Source organism: Propithecus coquereli, unplaced genomic scaffold (assembly GCF_000956105.1).
Source record: "Propithecus coquereli isolate 6110/MARCELLA unplaced genomic scaffold, Pcoq_1.0 Scaffold2, whole genome shotgun sequence".
NCBI classification, from domain to species: Eukaryota; Metazoa; Chordata; class Mammalia; order Primates; family Indriidae; genus Propithecus; species Propithecus coquereli.
In genome coordinates this window covers 696,225-701,192 of record NW_012144966.1, presented here as the reverse complement: position 1 = coordinate 701,192, position 4,968 = coordinate 696,225, and the positions used below count along the sequence as shown (strand labels likewise).

The following is a 4,968-nucleotide window of genomic DNA, read 5'->3' as shown; positions in this document are numbered from 1 at the left end:
CCCACCTCGGCCTCCCAGAGTTTTAGGGTTTTCTATATATATGATCATGTTGTCTACTAACAGGGACAATTTAACTTCTTTCTGTGCAATTAGGATGCCTTTATTTCTTTCTCTTGCCTAATTGCTGTGGCTAAGACTTCTAGTACTATGTTGAATAGCAGTGGTGAGAATGGGCATCCTTATCTTATTCCTGATCTTAGAGGAAAAGCATTCCACTTTTCAGTTGACTATGATGATACTTGTGTTTGTCATATATGCCCTTTATTGTGCTGAAGTACATTACTTCTATATCTAATGACAAGTTTTTTTTTAATCATGAAAGGATATTGAATTTTGTCAAATGCTTTTTCTACAGCTATTGAGATTACCACATGGCTTTTGTCTTTCATTAGGTTAATGTGGTGTTTCACATTTATTGGTTTGTGTATATTGAGCCATCCTTGCATCCCTGAGATAAATTCCACCTAATCATAAACAATACTTTTAATGTGTCATTGATTTTGGTTTGCTAGTATTTTTTTGAGGATTTCTGCATCTATGTTCATCAGGCATATTGGCCTATAATTTTCTTTTCCTATAGTGTCCTTGACTGGCATTAGTATCAGGGTAATGCTGGCCTCATAAAATGAGTTTGAAATTATTCCCTCTTCTTCAATTTTTTGGAAAACTTTGAGAATGATTGTCATGATTGGTAATTTTGTCTTTAAAAGTTTGGTAGAATTGAGTAGTGAAGCCATTAGATCCTGAGCTTTTCTTTGATGGGAGGCTTTTTATGATTGATTCAATCTCCTTTCTCATTGCTGGAATGTTCAAATTTTCTATTTCTTCCTGATTCAGTCTTGGTTAGCTATATGTGTCTAGGAATTTATCCATTTCTTCTAGGTTATCCAGTTTGTTGGTGTATAATTATTTATAGTAGTCTCTTATGATCCTTTGTATTTGTGTGGTATCAGTTGAAATGTCTCCTCTTCAATTTCTGATTTTATTTATTTGAGTCTTCTTCCTTTTATTCTTAGTCTAGCTAAAGTTTTGTAGGAAACCTTTGATCTCAAAGACATTGATCTTTTCTAATCTCTATCAATATTATGTCTTAATTTAATTATGTCTGCAAAGATCCTATTTCCAAATAAGGTCATTTTTTGAGATTCTGGGTGTATACAAATTTTTGAAGGATACTGTTTCACTACAACAGATATTGATGCCTGTGTTCTAGAACCAGGGCAGAAGAAGAGGTTCATTAGATTTTCTTAATCTCCTCTTTGACCTTTTGTCTTCCTACTTTACTCCCAGGCCTGGGAACTCAAGTCCAGAGCCTTTCTGGTTAGGGTCCCCATATATCTATACTGTCTTGATGAAAGTGTTCTGTTGCATTGTTGGGGTGGAGGGTAAGGAGTCATGGATGTGAAATCACAAAGTGTGTGGGGTTGAGAAGGGAACCTTCGGATCTAATCCTTCTCTGTCCAGATTTTTCATCTACTCCTTTCAGCTCCAAACCTTACCTCTGCCATTTGCTGTACCTTGGGGCTTCAAGGTGAAGCCTTTCCATGATTCTTGGGTTAAGTCTGCTTCCTTTTCTTTAATATTCCCCCTCAGCTCCACCTCCAAAAAGGACTTAGGTTTTGGTCTAATCCAGTCTGCTAATTCTGTTACCATTTTTCCATCCTTCCTCATTTCTCTCTTTCCTTGTCTTTGTTTAGGCCAAATAATACTCTTATTTGATCATATTACACAAATCTCTCTCAAACAAATTTTAGTTGCCTATTATGGGTTCATTAATTCTATATATTGGGGCTTTGGGTTTCATATGACAACAATAAAAATAGACTAAGAGTTGTACAGGAACAGCTCCATGCTGGCACTTGATGACCTTGTATGTATCCACATAGGCCAAGTAGGCAAGACTGAACTGCAGCTATCTTTACAGAATGCTTGTGATTTTTCCAGAACATGGGAGCATGGGAGGCTTGTGAGTTTTTACAAGGACACTTCCCACTTGCCTCTCTACCTATATACCAAAACGGGTGTCTTAAAACAGTTTCTCATCACCTTCTGCATTCTGATAAAGTATGATGGTTTCTACCGTCCTCACCCTTTTAGGGCACAGCTGCAGCTTGTAAAACTGCTCAGCTGCAGCGTGACATTGGCTTCTCAGCAATAGGTTGTCCCATCATTTGTATGGCAGTCATCTGACCCCTTATGTTTTGGTGTTGCCATGCCCAAGGGCCATAGGGAGCTGGCACCTTTGGATACTCTTCCTTTTTATTTTTGCATATGGTGTGAGATAAGGATCCACTTTCATTCTTCTGCATGTAGATATCCAGTTGTCCCAACACCATTTATCGAGGAAACTGTCCTTTCTCCTTTCTCCACTGTGTGTTCTTGGCACCTTTGTCAAAAATCAATTGACTGTAAATGTGTGGGTTTATTCTGGGCTTCCCTGTAACACTGGTTGATGTACATGTTTTTATGCCAGTACTGTGCTGTTTTGATTAGAATTGCTTTATAATATGTTTAGAAATCAGGGAGTGTGATGCCTCCAGCTTTGTTTATTTTGCTCAAGGGTACAAAATTTCAGACAGACAGGAGGAATAAACTGTGAGATCTATTGCACAGCAGGGTGACCACAGTCAATAATAATGTATTGTATATTTCAATATAACTAAGAGTAAATTTCAAATGTTTCACCATAAAAAATGATAGGTAAGTGAGGTGACAAACATGTTAATTAGCTTGATTTAATCATTCTACATTGTATACATATATAAAAACATCAATACTACCCTATACATGTATACAATTATGATTTTCCAATTAAAAATATTAACTAAAAATAACATAGGAAATTCCATGACATAGAATATTCAATGATTTGTGAGGTAAACCAAGAGGGAAAGGAAAACAAGCCCTAGTAACACAGAGTGACTGTCCAAGTCACATTCCATGGACAGGACATCTGACTCCAGACATTCTGTAAGCCAACAGTACCCATGTATAGGTCACCTGGCAGAAATGATCATCACAGCTGAAAAAAATCAGGTAATTGATCACCTGGTGATGATCTAATTCAACTTCTTCTAATATTATCTAGACTTCTTTAAGTGGTTTCTTTAGGAAACATTATTTGCTGATAATTGTGCCTCTAAGAATGTATATATGTTTCTATGATAATTTTGCAAACCCAGAGCAGTATAATGGAATGATACAAATCTAGAGCGCCAAGGTCCTATATTAGTCAACTTGGAGGCATTTTTTAAGTGAAAAGATATTTATTGAGTACATACTATATGTCGGACCAATTTAAGTGCTGGGGATACATCAATTCACAAGACAAACAAAATTCCTTCTCTCATGAAGATTACATGCTGGTAGCTGAGATAGATAACAAGCTATAAATAGAAGTATTATGTACAGGTTGACCATCCCTGTTCTGAGAATCCAAAATTCAAAATGCTCTAAAATCTGAAATGTTTTGCAGGGTAACATGATGTGACAAGTGGAAAATTCCACACTGGGCCTCATACACAATCAAAACATAGCCAAAACTTTGTTTCATTCACAAAAGTATTTAAAATATTGTATAAAACTACCTTTAGGCTATGTGTATAAGTTGTATAGGAAACATAAATGAATTTTGTGTTTAGTCTTTGGCCCTGTCCCCAAGATATCTCATTATGTATATGTGAATTTTCCAAAATCTGAAAAAATCTGAAATTTTCAACACTTCTGGTCCCAAGCATTTCAGATAAGGGATAATATAAATTCAGGATAGTGAAAAGTTCCACAAAGAATGAAGAAGCAGACTAAAGATATTGAAAATGACAAAAGGTAGGTGACCTAATTAGAAAATACAGAAAAACAAGGTCTCTCAAAGGAGATAACGTTGAACACTTGAGACATATGACTCTATAAGGCAAGAAGCTTCCAGGCACAGGATGGAATGCATACAGTATTCCTGAGACACAGCTAACTTCATACAGTATATATGAGGAACAGTGAGAAGTCAAGCATGGTTAGAGTAGAGTAAGAGATGGGGAGAGCTGTAGTCAGGACACAATTATCATGTAGAAATTGTTTTGTAGTTCAGATTGTATTCTGAATTTTTCAGAAAGCTTTTGGAGCCTTTGGAGCAGAAAAGCAACATGATTCGGGCTACATTTTTAAAACATCACTCTGGCATTTGAGTCGGGAAGAGATCCTATGGGAGACAACATTAAAAGGAGGAAAATCAGTCAGGAGGCTGTTGCTATAGTCCAGGCAAGTGATGACAATAACCCCTAGGCCAACATGGAAGCTGTGGAAATGGCAAAAAGTGATTGGATTCAGAACATATTTCAAAGATAAGAGCTGGCAGATCTTGCTGATAAATTGGATGAGGGTTGAGAGAGAAACCTTTCTCACTAAAAGATATCATAAAATAGTCACTAAAATTTAGTTGCATAAGAATATGTATTACTGGGATACCCGTACACCACTACGAAGGTAAACAATAGAGTTAAAATTTGTCCAACAACTACTTAACCTTAAAGCAACCAATTAATGACTGAATTCAATCATCATTTGCCAAATAAATGTTTGAATTGATTATAAAATAAAGTGCTCATTGTAGCATTATTTGTAATAGGAAGAAAACTGGAAACAACTTTAATGACTATCAACAGGGGATTGGTTAAATAAACTATGGTACAATGATATAAATGGCAAAGTATGCAAAACATTAAGAGCGATGTAATCCTATAGTACTAATATTTGGAAGAGTTCCAAGATATATTTTAAAGTAAAAATGCAAATTGGTAGAAGAGTATGTATATTATCATCTCATTTGACTTAAAAATTATATGTTGTATATACATGGCAAATTTCTGAATGATTTTGGAAGAAACTATTAACAGTGGTTACCTTTGGAGAGTGGGACCTGGAATAGGGTCACTGGGGATAAAGAGGAAAACTTTTGAATTGTTTTTTTGCCAT

The 4,968-nt window shown here is 35.8% G+C and overlaps 1 pseudogene; it reads right to left on the bottom strand.

Annotated features, from left to right (window-relative positions):
• Positions 1 to 4,968, bottom strand: part of LOC105809675 — a 33,994-nt pseudogene that overhangs the window by 12,686 nt on the left and 16,340 nt on the right.